A 16,547-nucleotide genomic window follows, 5' to 3' on the forward strand; every position below is an offset into this window, starting at 1 on the left:
TGCCTCATCCCTTTTAAAAGGTTTTCCAAAATTACCATACAACTTCTGCTTATATCTCATTGTCCAGAACTTAATCACATAATCCCCTCTGGCCCCGAGGAAAGCTGAAAATAATAGTCTGGAGTCATCGATGCCCCCAAAATACATTGTTATTAAGTAGAAGAAGGAGAATGAATGTTGTAAAAAGTAACCTCCAACCTCTGCCTCTAGAAGTGGCTTTGTGCAAACTCGTGTGCAGATGGCATCTCTTCCTGGTGAAGGAAATGCCCTTTCACCTCCCGGAGAAGCGGTTATCTTAGGAAACTCCAGGAAGAGGAGGACTTGGCAGCTATTTGAGGAGATTACATCTGCCTGATAAATGGAAGGCACTGAACTCCGGCGATTGCCCGCAAAGAGAGAAGACAGGCACTTTGGGACTGGTTACGGCAGCTATCCCCAGCAGCAGGGCCTCCTTATCACTGCTGGATCAGGGCCTGCTTGACAAGACGCATTAAAGGGACCCGGCTGAGATTCCATGGCGCCCGGAGCTGTGTTCAGAAGCACCTGTTTTCCGACAAAGACGATAACAAGGCCCAGCCAGAGGATTCCTCCCTGGGCCACCCTAGGCACACCAGAGTGTTCAGACACTTACACTGAGGGTGAGTCCCAAGGCCCCCTGCTGCCTGAAGGACTCCCAAACTATGGCCCATGCAGACCAGCGAAGGCACTTTCCACAGGGGAATGAAGACACCATGCAGAAGTTACAGGGGGGGCGATGACTCATCCATTCTCAAGCTGATGGGATCCCAAAGCCAATAGGGCCACTTCAGTGGTGCCAGGAAGCCCCAGGAGACAGTGAGTGTGCCTCAGCTGGAGTAGTAGACAGAGAACATGAGGTCTTGGCAGTGATACTTTCAAAGGGATGGAGCAGTGGGACCCGGATTAGGAGCTGGCTCATTGCAGGTCTTGATTCTGGGTTTCTGTGGGTGAGTAAAGCCAAGATCCACCGGAGGAGTCTCACTGTAGGATTCTTATTCCTTGGCCCCAGAGTTCCCTGCCATTTTGGTCAGAGGTCATCTCCTGTCTGTCCCACAGCAAAATCCTCATACACTCAAACAGAGATTTGAACAGTCCTTCATTAGTTCCCAAGGGGGAGGCAAAGTGGGCTCTATTATTATGCCCATTTGGTAGATGAGCAAATTGGGTGTAGCGAAGGTTGAGACATCTGCCTGAGCTCTACAAGGTGTGAGGGGTAAAGGTGAAACTGGAATCTATTTGTCTAATGTTCAAAGACAAGGCTGTCCCTAAGACAAGGGGACTTTGGGGAAGAAGATCCTTTGCCAAGGGGGACCACACTCATTTGCCTCTGCCCCTTGAAGTCCAGACTCTGCTAAGATGATTAATGAGACCATGGCTTCCTGGTCCCAGGCAAATTCCCTAGCTTCCCAGCCTAGAACCCTGGACTGGTGACGCCCAAGGATAAATACTAATAGAATCCAGGTGCTTGGTCACCTCTGTGCCTGCCCGGTGTGAACCAGCATCAATCTCTGATTTTGGTCTCTCTGCTGTTTTCTAAGAGAATGACTGCCTGTCATCCATCTCTGTCCTGCCTGGGCAGACAAGGAGAGGCAGATGGCAATAAAGGCCAGTTCTATCTCTCATGTGCCTGCAACAGAGTAGAGGAGGACAAGACCCCTGAGATGCTGTAGGAGAAACTACAGCACACTGGGTAGGACAGAGTCTACAGCCCCAGGATGTTTGAGACTGTGAATCTGAGACAGGTGCATGGCAGTCTTTGGAATCCAGTCAAGGATGAATACCTGAGGAGGGGGAGATGCCTGTTCTCCTTGCAGGGCTATCCTGCCCCCATGGCCACCTCCACTACCCACTTAGTCTGTCCATCTATCCATAGAGGGCTCTGGAGCTATCATGGGAGTGGTGTGGGAGAGGATTGGCCTGAGAGCTAGAATTGGACTTGGGGAAGAAGAAGAAAGCTGCCCTAGAGTGGAGCCAAAAAGTGAAATCTAGGTGGCCTGTGTAGAAACCACCACCACCTTCCCCAAGCACCAGCCATTGTTATCATCATTTATTAATTCTTTGAACAACAATCTTTATATTTTATAAAGCAATTGCACATTCTTGCTCTAATTTGATTTACTCTAAGGTACATGTGATAACCCATTGTATAGAAGAGGAAAGTAAGATTCAGAGGAGACCGCATAGTTCATAAGGGATGAACAGAATCCATGTTCCTTTATCTCGTGTTCTCTATATGCAAATTATGACATTTGGTCCCAGGAAGCCACAGACCACACCTGTCAAGGAACTGGATACCATTTGTGTATGTGTGTGTGTGTGTGTGTGTGTCGTGGGGGTGGGGGGGATGTGTGTGATATGTAGAGAGGGAACAAAAATCAGTTGTGAGCTCCAGCTAGAGATTTTGTTCACAAATTTATTTTGTACTTCTGAGTGTTTTTCACATTTCTTACAACGTCACTTTTGTAATTAGATATAAAGAAGAGACAATAAGTGCTATTAAAATAATTTTAAATAACGAGAGTGGGCAATTGGGTTATAGGGAAACCAGTGGGGATTTGGAGTCCGGAAGCTTGGCTCTTAGCCTTAAATCTTTTGCCCAGCTGCGTGACCTTGGTCATACAGCTTTCCTCTTTGGACTTCGATTCCTTCATCCAAATCTCAAGTGTTGGGCTGGAAGCTTTTAAAAAGTCTTTTTCCACTGCGTGCTCTGGGTCATGAACAGTCACTTCTACAGAGAAAACAGATCTGGGATTCCCAGTCTGCAGCCCTAGACTCCAGACTTGCATATCCATCTTTTCTCTCCCGGGGATCTGGAGTCAGGGCATGGCCACGTCCACCACTCCCTGCCGTGGGGAGAGTGAGAAGAGGCAGGTCCTTGCGAATCTGACAAGTTGTTTCCAGTTACTGCTAATATGTCATTAGCAGGATTTTCCTAAACCTCACATCAACTTTCCAAAGTCCCACAGACTGGGCACAGTGGCCTTCTTGTCCTCCTCATTGGCCCTCCTGGACTCAGTACCTAAAGAGGAAAGAATGCACGCTCAGGTTTCTGATCAGGGCACCGCCTCTCGTAACTGGCTCCTCACAGGTTACAGTTTAGAAGTCTCACCGAGACGTCTGGACACATTGATCCCTATTTTGCTCTGGGACTGTGTCTCCACTACTTCCAGATGTTTACACAGCTGGCTGGATTACTTAACTGCATTGACATCATACACCTTGATATTTCCTCTACACAAAAACAGGTCAGATGGGAAAGAAACTAGCTATTGAGAACCTATGCACCACAGAGCTAACCAAAATACCATTGCAATTCACTAAGGACGATCTAAATGCATTTGCTTGTGTGCACTGCCCCCACACAACTGTGTGGGCCTCAGTTTGCCCATCTGTGAATTGAAAAGGTAGGTTTGGATTGCCTCAGAGTTCCCTTGGGTGCATAGAATTGATCTGAAGTTTCTTCATGTGACAGATTTGATCCCGAGTCCTGGGATGGGGAATTAATTTTATTTAACTGATAACCAGTTATAGAGTACCTACCATGGGCCAAGTACTGAGGCAAGACTAGATAGACTCAGAGATGGAAATACAACCATGTTAGTGAGTGTCCCCAGGGATTCCTGTGTGCCAGACTCTATGCCAAGCCCTTTGGGGCTAGTATCCCTTTTTTAGCCTCACAACAATTCCAGATCTGTATATTGCTCTCAGCTTTATAGATAAAGGGACTGAAGTTTAGAGATATTAATGAATTCACCCAAAAACACCAAACTTGAGGCATCCAAGGAGTTCAACCCACATATGATAGATTCCAGAACACCACAACCCTAAACACCACTCTACACTGCTCCCCAAGTATTTCCTACTCTCATGAACCCTCTAGTTCAAAAAGACATGCAAGTCAAGTAAAGAATGAATATTGGCACTATCAGAAGTTGGTAAGTGCCTCAATCAAGGTGTGCATCAACTGCTAGGAGGACTCTGACCATGTGTGAAAGGCTACCTGGAGAAAGGGCATTCGGGCTGGGCTTTGAAGGCTGAGCGAGAGTCTGTCCGGCAGAGGCAACTTGCAGGAGGATATACACTATCACTAGCTGACGACAGTGCCAGGCCTTGACATGGTTCAGTGTTCCCTGTAAACTTCTGCTCTCACAGCTTTCTCATTTTAGGAACAGCCCAGAGGGTTCTCGGTAACTAGATGCCACTTTACAGCCGGCTGTGGCTTCTTGGCACAGCCTGGTCCTGCCTGTCAGCTCTTTAAGGCCAGGATCAGGGCTGGTCTGCATTTGTGCCCTGGCACCTGGCACCAAGCAGGGCGCAGTTCATATTTGATGGACAAATAAACATTTCATTTTACAGGACCCGTTCCCCAAGCAGCAGCAGCAGCATAAACAGCTACCATTTGTCGAGTGTTGTGTGCCAGGCACTGTGTTAAGTCCTTTTCATGCATCATCTTATTTAATCCACCCAAAGCCACACTCTGAGTAAAGAACTATTATTTTCCCTACTGGACACATAAGGTTAAATAACTTGTCCAAGGTCACACAATGAGCAAGTGGTAGAACCAGGACTCATGCCCAGGCCTGTGGGACTTCAAAGCCCATGGCCTTAACCCCTCTGCCACCAGCTTCTCTTTGTTGTGGCCTCACTGCCCTCTTTATTCTCCAGGGAGAAAGGCTGTTGCAAGTAGGCCTGAGGTGCCACAAACCTTCCAGCACATCCTGCCCCTTTGTCCTCCAACATCTGTTTATCATTTCCTGGCTCCAGAGCGCCAGAGCCCTGCCTCCTGCCTTGTCGTAATTCAGATGTCAGGGAGGATGGAAGCCAGTGCCTGGTGTCTGAGTGTCTGAACTGGCAAGGTAAGGACAGCCTGGTATACACTCACATTTGATTTGTCAGCCTGCAACATGGCATTTGTCAGAGGCAGGGACTCATGGAAGCCATCAAGTCACCTCAGGCTTCTTGCCCTGGCCTGCCAGACAGCCCAGCACTGCCAACATCAGGTCTGGGGAAGGGGGTGCCTGCCTCCCACCCCCCACTCAGCTGCCCTCCGTTGTCTCCTGCACTCCCCATACCACTGCCTGACCCCACCCCCAACTCTTCATTCTGCTGCAGAATGGATGGAATTCCTCTTTCCCTTTTGAGCAAGACCAGTGGCAGCTCTGGAAATTTCTGAAAGCAGCATTTTTTTCAAAGTACATTCTCTAAAACATGGGCCCTCAGAAATGTCCTGCAGAGAGAGAGAGAGAGAGAGAGAGAGAGAGAGAGAGAGAGAGAGAGAGAGAGAGAGAGAGAGAGAGAAGAAAGAAAGAAAAGAAAGAAAAGAAAGGAAAGAAAGGAAAGGAAAGGAAAGGAAAGGAAGAAGTTTGGGGAGAAGCTGCATATTCTGCTTGCTCTTGCAGATTCCCAATGCACACTGGAGCAATGTAGGCATTGAAAAGTCCAGCAATTTTCATAAACTGCCCTTTATCCTCAGAGTACTTGTTCCAAATGTGAGAACACATTCTAAGACTGGAGGGGAAAAAACAAGTTTCAGGCAGGAGATACCTCCTTCCAAAAAGGGCACACACCAGCCAGCAGGAGAACCCCCTTTTCTGCAGACTTGTGTAGCATGGAATTCATCCCCATGCTCTGAGCACTTCCTCACCCTGCTAGAGATTCTCTGATTCACTCTGCAACTCTGGAGTGAATTTGTTCTGGAAGTTTTAAGGACGAGAACAAGACCAGGGCAGAGACAGCTACAGGGAGGTAGAGATGAATTCTTTATAAGAATACTCCATTATGCAGAGCTGCTCGGGACCCAGGAACTCCTTGTTGCTGAAGGTGTACAAGGCCACTAGGCTGACTACATGGGGAGTCCAAGACTCAGAGCCAGCGTCTTCCTACCTTTCAATTGTAGGACACCAGAAATGCACGCAGAGAAAAACAAATGCCCCTGATTAGATTCTTCAGGAGCAAACCCCTATGATGGCACCCACTGCACTTTAGCACTCAGATGTGCTTACCTGTCTGGCTCTCCAGCCAGACTAGAGCACAAGGAAGATGGTTGATCCATGGATCCGTCCCCAGTGTCCGCATATGTCTGGCCCATAATGGAAACTAGATGCAGATTTATTGAATAAGTTAGATTTAAGTCAGTGGCTTAAATCTAATGTTGCAGGTTGAGCTCCCTCGGAAGCAGGCTCTGAGTTGGAGATTAGTGTAAGATGTTCATGAGACAGTGTCCTCAGGATCCACACCTATGAAAAAAGAGAAGCAAGCAGAGAAGGGCGAAGGGAGAAATCAGGTTGGAATGTAGTCATGGCAAGGCCTCAGCACGCCTCGTGAGAAGTGCTAAAGTCAGTGGCCCTTTAGAGTGGTCCTGAGTTTAAGCAAAGGAGCTAGGCCTCTCCACCTCCACGGTGGCCAGTCAATGGATCTGGGCATCCTGGGGGTGGGGAGGTGACCTTCCTTGACAGTGCAGTTCTTTTTTGCTAAATTTACTCCCAGATAGGGCTGACCATGGAGTACTCTCAGCAGACAGCCTTCCCAGCAGCTGGAGAAAGTCCTCTGGTCGTGCAAGTGAGATGTGGACACCCAATGATCTGGACCCCGCCTTTTCTCCAAGACTCTCTGCCCAGACTAGCTCTTGCCTTCCCTCCTCCCAATCGCCCTTAGAGTAGACCAGAGGCCTCTTCAATGGACAAACCTTACCTGGGGAGCAAGAGCAGGATCTAGTTGCCTCCCTGTTCAAACTGGCTTTCCAGAAACATGAAGCAAAAAGAGCCACGGGTCGCCTGTGGCAGGATCCATGACTGGGCTCCTCTTGGTTCTGTGGCTTCTGCATGCAAGGAGAGGCATTTGATACACCCCTACCAGGTCCTGACCTATGGACTTGGGAGTCTGACTCTCAATACTTCTTGTCTCTGTACCTTTATTCCTAAAGAACTGCCAGTTCTTCCCTGCTTCCCCTGCAGCCTATTCTGGATATAGCCCAGCATAGCAGCCTTCCATGAACGAGGAGAGCAATCCCAAGCAGTCGTCACTGAGAAGCATCACTGAAGAGCGTCATTAAGTTGTGAGAAAGTTGGGCTTTGTGGGACCACTAGCTCAAGTTTCCAGGACATGAATAGTTGTGTGCATTTATGTAGGGTCTCGTGTCTCAGAGCATCGGGTTTTTTTATCTGTAGATGAGATGAATGAGAGGCTCAGAGGAAGCGCTGAATAACTGTAGGGCAAACAAGTGAAGGCACAGCATGGGTGACACAACTCAGTGGCGCTGCTTGAGGATAGCGGCCAGCGAGTGTCAGGCCAGGGCTGAGATTGGAGTGAGTGGGTGGTATCATGGGTAAGAATAAGGCACAGACTGGTAGGTCCTCTGTTCATCATACACTAGCCGGTGACTTCAGCAGACTGCCCTACCTTGTGCTACTCCTTCTTTTCCTCTTTGTGAAGCAGAGATGGATGATAGAACTCACCTGAAGGGGCACCTTACTTCTAGGATTGAATATAACAACAGCACGTGTGTGTTTTTGTTCTCACTGTTGTGATCATTTCTGCTTGACTCTATGTTCACAGGTCTTTCATCACCCCACAGAGCCTGCTCACCCCTCTGAGATGAATATTCTCTACATTATTTCGTGAGTAAATTCAGGATCCAGACCTATCAGCACAGCCCGGTGCTTTAACTTGGAGTTTGAGCTGGTCCCTCCTTCATGGAGCCCTCTGAGAAGCCAGTGAGGTTCTTAGGAAAAAGAAACAGATTGCTCAGCCAGTGGCTTTCCCCTGTTGTTCTCTGAGCTGGCTGGTGGCCCCATTAGTGAAACAGCCCAGCCTTCCCCCAGCAGGAGAGGACACTGGGCATGGTAGGGTGACCTGGAGCTGCAGAAGTGCACAGCTTTAATGGAAAAAGATAGCAATCCAAAACACTTCATTAGTAGTGTCTACTGTGACCCCAGAGGCTCCTCACAGAGCGCATCTTGCCATCTCCCAGTGTCCCGTCTTTGGACATCTTTACCTCCCAAGATTCCTTGTTAGCACTGACAGAGACTCTCATGCCTCAGAAGAGCTTGGCTGCAAGGCATGAGGGACCTTCTCCACAGGCTGGTGAAGAGGAAGAAAGGGCGCTGAATGGGTGGTGGGCTGGTCTCCCAGAGTGTAGCTATTGGGCAATACACAGCCACATGGGCTTCATTGGCCCCAGCCAAGGGGTGGTCATGCAATGGCAGGAGTCTCAGCTAGTGGTGATGTATAAAGTTAGGGAGGCAACAGCTCTATGATTTGAGAGTTGGCAGCAGTTGGGAGGAATCTGTTCAGTTCCATATTGGGCCCTAGTCAACAAGGGATGAAGAACGAAGGCCAGCTCGCAGGTGGGATGTGCCTGGGAACTGGGATATTAGGAATTCTGACACAGGAGTTGGGAAGGGGTAAGGGAGGGAGGATTTCACACCCCAGCACAAGGCTTAGGAAAACAGCAGTAAGATCTTTTAAAATCACTAATCAAACTGCATCATTCCACAGCTTAAAACCTTCCAATGGCTGCCCATGACCCTCTGTGCCTCACCTTACATCACTCTCCCCTCCTCCCTGTGGTCTAGTCCCTGCTAGCTCCTCTCAATGCCTCCGATATGCTACCAAGTCTTTTCCCACCCCAGGGCTTTTGCACATGCTGCTCTAGCTGGCAGGAAAGCTCTAGCTCCCTCACACTTAAATGCCAGCCCTCATCTCACACTTTTCAATGTTTTGACATAAATGTGAATTCTAGAGAAGGACCATCACTGCCCATCTTATCTGAAATTATCCCTACCACACCATTATCCTCTATTTTAGAATCCTGTTTGCTTCCTGTAGGCTTCTTATCATAATTTATACTTACTTTGTTTACTTGTTTATTGTCTGTCTCTCCCTCCAGGTAAAAAACTGCAGGAAAGTGGGGACCGTCTCTCTCTCACCATTATCTCTAGCCATGAACATTCAGGAAGCCCTCCGTAAGTGTCAGCTGTTATTTCTACTATTTTATTACTGCTGTGGTGGTTGTTATTGTAGACTAGCAATAAATACTGCTTGAACATTGAATGAATATCAAGACTTACTCCAGACCCTGCTAACATGGGGGGCTGTTACACCAAATGTGCAGCAGGCCCTGGGCAGGCAGGGAACCCCTCGCTGCCCACTTCTGCCTCCTGGTCCTTTTGGGAGGCTATGTCAGCCAGAGGCAGTGGGACATTCCAGCCCCTGGCCCGGGATCACTCGTGTTCCGTCCTGTCTCTTCCAGGCTTGCCCAGCTGCTGGAGTCATCCAGGCGATTTTCCCCCAGCACACATACTGTCATCTCTTCACCGTGAACTGTATTTAAAATGTAAATAAAAAAAGGCTTTTAGGAGATTTAACTGTTTCCCTTGGTATTTAAATTATTCAATTATAACTAAAGCTATTAAAATACAGTTAATTAAAATTGTTAGATTGTTTTCCTTTGCACTGATCACAGCATTGCCCGACTTCTCCCTCTAGCTGTTTAATTCCTATTAAAAATGATAATGCCTCGCTTTATTCATAAATGCAGCAACCTTCCTGCACATTCTTCAAGTGATCTCCTCAATACAAACCGCACTGTTTTCTTTTCTTCTAGCAGTGAAGCGGAAATTCTGCTGTAGTCTTTAGAGGTTTAATCAGCAGTAAAAGGACTCAAAATTTAAACATTAGCATTACCGCGTCACAACAAATAATACAGTCCCCTGTAAAAACCGTCTAATTCTGATGCGACGTAATGTCATTAGAGACCAAAAGAGAACCCTGAGGTTTAATAAAAGGTGGGACCTAAATAAAGGTTTCGTAACTCACAACATAAAATTACCAGATCCACACGTTAAATATTTTATTTGAAAGGTTTCACGGCATTTCTAGTGGGAATAGCTCTGTAGTGGAAGTACAGATGGGTAAGTGCTGCTGGAACAAGTAAAAAAAAAAAAGAGGAAGGAAGGAAGAAAAGAAGGCTTCTTAGAACCAGCTCGCATCTTGTTGAGTTTGGCGTGTTTAAGATGACGCACCCCGAGAAACTAATTGGTTATGGCGTTTAAACTCCTGGGCCATGTGTTTGCACAACGATAATGGCTGTTCCAGGTAATGGTGGGCAAGGTGGCAGAGGCACTTAACTTTCTGGAACATAGCAGGTGCCACCTCCAGCATTTGGAGTGATTTGTGAACCACATGTAGTTGTGGTGGGGGGTGAGTCCTCCTAGCCTCCAAATGCAGAAAGGGAGGGTGTAGTGCAGACATCAGCTCAACTCAGCCTACGGTGACTAAGTGACTGGGAGCCTCCCATGTGCTAAGACGGCATGTGCAATAGCATCCTGTCCTTCAGCAGCTCACAGCCCACCACAGCCTTCGGAAATGGCATACGGGATACAAGTTGAGACAGTGTTGCCCCCAATTAATTCTTCCTGCGAGGCTGAGGAAGGCTATGAGGGAAGCTGCCTTGGCTGGCTGAGAAGGTCTCTATCTGCAGAAAAAAGGAAAAGTGTGACAAAAGATTAAGGCAGGAAGTTACTGGCAAGTCTGGGACACTGGGGCTTTTGTTAGCTCTGGAGCACAGGCTGGGTGAAAAGATATAGCAGGAACACCTAAATGTGAAGATTTGATCAAGAAAGGCCTTGAACATCATCCTTAGGAGTTTCGACTTTACTCTGAAAGTTGCCTACAACCTAAGAACCAACCAAAGCCCATCAAAGACATACTGATCACAGAACTAGGCGCTTGGAAGACACTCAATGGTTGTTGAGTAGGTGAATGAAGTCCTAGAATTAGGACCTGATGTATCCTGTTAACTGGTCATCTGTGGAGAAGCCCCAGGCTTGACTGCTGACCTGATAGATGTCCCATCCAACAGGCGGTGTCTGTCAATCAGAGCTACTGGCCAATACCTTGTTCTGTAAGTACCCTGGGCTCTCACTTTGGGGCTCCAGTCTTCAACCTGGGCCCATTCATTGCCATACTCTCTGCCACGGATTTGATTCTCCATTTCAGGCTGCAGAGTGGAAATCACTGAACTTCCCAGGCTACTGCATGTGCCTCTTCTCCCCAAGGGACACAGTGCCCCCTGAGAAGTTGGAGAGAGGATGAAATGGTATAATATCAATACCACTAATCATTAAGAAAATGCAAATGGCCCCAATCAAAAATATTGTCAATGCCAAGTCAAGCAAAATCAATGCAAGAATGTGGGGAAACTGGAATCCTCACGCACTGCTAGTGGTACAGCTACTTTGGAAAATAGTTAACTCACACTTGCCATATGATCTAGCCATCCTGTTGAAATGAAAGCATATGTCATACAATGAATGACTTGTACACAAATCTTCATAGCAGCTTTATTTATAATCACCGAAAACTGAAAATGACCCAAGTGTCCATCAGCAGGGGAATGGATAACAAACAGTGGTATATCCATTCAATGGAATACTACTCAGCCATAAAAAGAATGCAGTATCTATACCTGCTATAACATGGATGAATCTCAAAATAATTATACCTTTGTATATTTCACTTTTTGAAAGAAACCAGGCAAAAAAGAGAACATACCATATGATACCATTTATATAAAATTCTAGGAAATGTGAACTAGTCTACAGTAGCAGAAAGCAGTTGCTTGGGGCTAGGGTGTGGTGGGAAGGGTGATAGTATGTTTTAGGTGTGATGATATGTTCACTTTCTTCACAGTGGTGATGCCTGCATGGATGTATACAAATGTCAAAACTTACCAAAGCATACACTTTAAATATATGCAGTTTATGTATGGAAAGTATACCTCAATAAAGTTGCTCTAAGAAAATTGAAAGAACCAGGATTTGGTGGCCATTCGTTTTTATAATTTTAATTTTGATGTAGTTTCAAATGTACAGAGTGACAAAAATATTCAAGGATCCCCTGCAAACCCTTCACCAGATTCTCTAATTGCTAAATTTTTTCACTTTCTCTTCATACTTCTCTCTCTCTCTCTTTTTTCCTGAGCTCTTTGAGAGTATGTTAGAAACATTGTTCCTTAAACATTCCAGCATATATTTCTTAAGAATAAGAATATCTACATTTCCATAGCATAGTAATCAAAATCAGGAAATTTAACGATACTAAACTATATTCTGATCTAGATTCCATATTCAAATGCCACCCATTGTCCTATTACGTCCTTTATAGCTGTCTTCCCTGCATCCCAACAGTCACTCCAGGATCACATAGCACATTCTGCTATCATGTCTCTAGCCTCCTCTGACCTGAGCTCAAATCCTGACTCCATCATTTACTTGTCTTGCAACCTTGGGCATTTATATCTGTGGTCCCTGATATGTACAAGTCCAACATTGACATCCAGCTCCTGAGTCCTGGAGGAGAGCACATGAGAGGATGTCTGGACAGTGTCTAGCATAGTGCCACACATGGGCAGGATTCAGAGAGTGGGATTATAGTAAAAGCAGCCCAATACACCAGAGCCATTCTCCCAGGCCTTCTGCAAATGCCCATGGTGCGCAGGCTGACCCTTGCTTGGCCAGGGCCCTGGCAGCTCGCTTCTCTGCCCAGCCTCTCTCCACCCACCCCTTCTGTCACTAATGGCTGTCATGCTAACCCAGAGCAATGGGCACTTCTGAGCAGCTCGTCAAAGGCAGCCTTCCTGCAGCGAGGGAGGCAAGTGGATTGCAATTTTGACTTTTCAAAAGCTTCAACGGATGACACTTTCCTTCTTATATTTGAGGAAAGTGCTTCTTCCCTTTCTCCTTCTCACTGCATATTACTGAATTCTTCAAGAAATTTAGCCTCAACAGTGAAGTTGCCACCAATGTGGGATGGTCTCTGGTCAGCTGTCCTGCCCTCTCAGAGCCTCCCTCCCCATGCTGGAATCCATGGACTGCCTTTATGGCCACCACTGACCAGACCAGGGTGATCTTGACCACGATGAGCAGAGCCAATATCTGGTGCCTGTGAGGTGGCCTGGAGTAAAAGCTTTGCCCATTGGGGATAATGGTGGTTAATTAAACCATTAGATCATCTCTCTAGGACAGCTTAAATGCGGAGGGGGTGAGGGGAGCTGGCTGGTTGGCATATGTAAGGAAAATGGAAAGATCACAGAGAAGGTGGACACAGGACAGTTCAGGCTGCAGAGCCACAAGTAAGCAGAAGCCATTTAATAGCCTGATATGGAGACACATGGAGGAGATGGGAATGTATGGGCTGGAGGCAGTTAGAGGACAGTGCAGAGACCAAGAGGAACCAGGAGGGGCCAGGGTAAAATGCAGGGTGGGCGGACCACGCACGATGGTGATCTGTTCCCTATGGCCCTGCTGGGGCCTCCTCTGTGTTCTTACACTGTCTGATTATATTCATTTCCTAGTGTTGCAAGCGACAACAAATTGGGTGGCTTAAAACAACAGAAATTATTTTCTCATAGTTCTAGAGGCCGGAAGTCTGAAATTGGGGTGTCAACAGGGTTGGATTCTTCTGAAAACACTGAGAGAGGTCCCATTCCATCCCTTTCTCCTAGCAAAACTTGCTAGGATTGGTTGCTAGCAATCCTTGGTGTTCCTCACCTTATGGACACATAACTCCAACCCCTGCCTCTGTCTTCACAGGGATCTTCACACGGCCTTCTCTTCTGTGTCTGTGTGCCTTCTCCTTTCTGTCCCTTGTAAGGACATTTGCCTTTGAATTTAGGGCCCACCTGAATCCAGGATTAGCTCACTTCAAGATCCTTACACTAATTATATCTGCAAAGATCTTTATTCCTTGAAGTATCCCATTCTGAGGTTCCAGGTGGACACAATTGGGCAGGGTGGAGCTGGGGAGTTGGCACCCAGTCACTGATTGAGAGAGTGAAGATTTTAGACTTCACCATGGCTCCCTAGATCTTTGCTGTAAAACTCCAAAACGTGAGCATGCTTGATTAAGTGGCTATTCTTTGCAACCCTGAGAACCTCATTTTTTAGAATGATAGGTCTCATGGGAAGGAAGAGTCATGGGCTTTTCCATGGGTTGAAGGGTCTCTGGTGGTTTCTGAGCCTTACTCCTTCAGACCTAGGATTTCCAGCAGTCCTGCTCTTCCAAGGCTGTTGGGCAACTGGTGGAAAGATATGGGGAAGAAAGGAAGGGTTTGGCAGAAAAAAATGTATGTAGTGCTGGAAGCAGGGAGGCAGTTCGTGGGTTGTATATGGTACTGAGACTCCAGAATAAGCAGAGAGGCTGGGAGGGGTAGTAACAGGAGAGAGACCCCAACTGGACTTCTTATCAGATGAGTTGCATTCAACCCATCTCCTTGACTTCTCTAAGCTCCAGTGTCTTAATGTGTAAACCGAATTTCACCAGTGTCAATTGAGCACCTACTAGATGTCAGAACAATTCTGGGTGGTGGGGATATGGTGATAAGGAAGCATGATCCCTTGACTAACTCCCAGTGTGGGAGAGGAGACAGGTGCATGAAGGACCAAGGAGGTCATCATGTGGTAAGGACTGCAATAGTGTTCAGTACTAACACCATGAGAACACTGGTGGCCAGTTAGGCAAGGACCCATGAAATAGGTCCCTGAGCTGGGTCTTAAAGGAAGCAGAAGAGTGGGTCAACAAAATAGGAGAAGCCAGGGGTCCAGGCTGAGTTCATGGCATGAGCAGAAACATAGTCCCTGGAAGTGTATTCAGAAGGTATATTATTGCCTCAACTGGCTGAAAGGTTGTAGGAGGGTGAATATGGTGGAAACTAGTGGAAAGGAACTTGTAGAAGAGGTAGCAATCCTTGAATGCACAGGAGGTGAGACTTTAGTCTGTACTTGATGGGGCCATTGGAGGCTGTGAAGTCAACTGTAGGATGAACAAATCTGCAGTGCAGAAAGATCACTCAGGCAGCAAGAGGGGATGAGAGGATGGACATAGGCTGGGAGTGGGGAGACAGGTGAGAAGCTAGTGCAACGTCCTCGAGAGAGATGGAAAGGGCAGTGGCAGTGCGATAGAAGAGAATAGACACAAGAGGCATTTGAGGGGCAGCATGCACGGGGCTTGGCGACCTCACATTAGGCTGCTTCTTGGGCTTGTCTGTGGGTCATGAAGATAATGGATGTGATGCACTCTGAAAACTGCAGAGCACCTCATCTGGGTGTGGTGGCTGGTTTCAGCTGGATCCTGTTCAGGCTTTCAAGAAGTGAAGCCTCTCTCCTCCTCCTCCCTAGCTCATCTCTGATGCTTTTTTTTTTTTTGGGGGGGGGGGGGGGGGGCGGTGCAGCTGTAAGCAAGGGAAAGAGGGGAGGTGAAAAACAGAGACATTAAGTGCCAAAGCTTATGTTAATACAGCATTAAGGTTGAAAATGTAATCTCCTAGGAGTCAGGAAATTCCGAACCAGAGGGTTTCCATGGCAACCCAGCCACACTGTTCCTCTGTCCATTCCGGCCCTGTTTTCCTTGTTAAATATGATCCCGTCGTATATTATATTTTATCGAGCTAAATGTGTTACCCACAGCATGCAGAGCTCCAGTCAGCAGCAGCATGGAGCTGCAGGAAATGTGTGTGAGTGGGTGCGGGGCGGGGAGGGCAGGAGGATGGATGGGCCTTCAGAATTCATCTGATACAACACAGCCGCATCTTGGGTCCTTGTATCTAATAAATGAAATAAAATTCCATTAAAGCAGCTCCCTTGAAAATAAATGAGCAAGGGCGCTGCAATCCTTGTGTTTGAAAGGAGTCACTCAGGGTGCCCACTCCTCCTGGAAGGACACAGCCAGATCCCTCACAGGCCTTCTCGGCACCCTCAGGCCCCAAGGGCAGGGCCATCACTGCCACCCCGGGCTTTCTCCTGGACAGAGTTCTGAGGAGGTGGATTGGAATTACCTGGTCCAGTGGTTCTTCACACGCTCCAGCCAATTGAAGCTCATCTGTCACTGTTCGTTAGCATCCCAGGGTGCACCAGACACCAGCAAACAGATGCGGAAAGGAAATTCAATTCTCCTCCCAAACTGCTCTCCCAGTAAGGCAGCACAATGGACAAAAGGCCTCCTCAGTAGCAGCAGGGAAACGGACTGTCAGGGAGGGCAGCTCAGTAGTGGAATGTGTGACAAAGAAACATCTGTAGGTTAATGTGGTGGAAAGAGCAAGGAATGTTAGAATCAGGCTGCCCAAAACTCGGCTGTCTCCTAGCCATGTGGTCTTCAGTAAGTCCCTTAATTTCCCTTTGTCTTAGTTTTTTCATCTGCAAAAATTGGGATAAAATTACCGTTAACCTCATATGGGCTTGTCGAAGGATTAAATGGGATAATTGATGCAAAAGCTCACTGTAAACTTCTAAATCCCTACACAAATGTCACTCTTCCAGGGAGCTCTAGAAAACCATACTGGATTCTAGAATTATGTAGTGGGTGCTAGATATTTTGTGGTTGGTTTTAAAATTCTATGCTGGGTTTCAGAATTAATTGATAGATATAAAAGAAGGGTTGACAAACGTTTCCTGTAAAGGGTCAGAGAATAAATAGTTTAGGCTTTGGAGGCCATACTGCGACTACACAGTTCTACTGTTATAGCTCTAAAGAAG

At 47.1% G+C, this 16,547-nt stretch overlaps 1 long non-coding RNA gene across 3 annotated transcripts; it reads right to left on the reverse strand.

Moving 5' to 3' along the window:
- Positions 1 to 2,430: 2,430 nt before the first annotated feature.
- LOC111736515 lies at positions 2,431 to 16,077 on the reverse strand. 3 transcript variants are annotated; one of them, XR_002779198.1, is made up of 5 exons: positions 15,851 to 16,077; positions 9,087 to 9,339; positions 6,709 to 6,835; positions 6,021 to 6,254; positions 2,431 to 3,037 (listed from the first exon to the last, which is right to left on the reverse strand). It is a non-coding gene; the product is annotated as an uncharacterized LOC111736515 (long non-coding RNA). The 3 variants fall into 3 exon arrangements; XR_002779200.1 differs by lacking the exon at positions 15,851 to 16,077 and adding an exon at positions 10,914 to 11,183; XR_002779199.1 differs by lacking the exon at positions 15,851 to 16,077 and adding an exon at positions 10,857 to 11,183.
- Between the last annotated feature and the right edge of the window lie 470 nt (positions 16,078 to 16,547).

The sequence above is a fragment of the Pteropus vampyrus genome, unplaced genomic scaffold (assembly GCF_000151845.1).
Source record: "Pteropus vampyrus isolate Shadow unplaced genomic scaffold, Pvam_2.0 Scaffold20, whole genome shotgun sequence".
NCBI classification, from domain to species: Eukaryota; Metazoa; Chordata; class Mammalia; order Chiroptera; family Pteropodidae; genus Pteropus; species Pteropus vampyrus.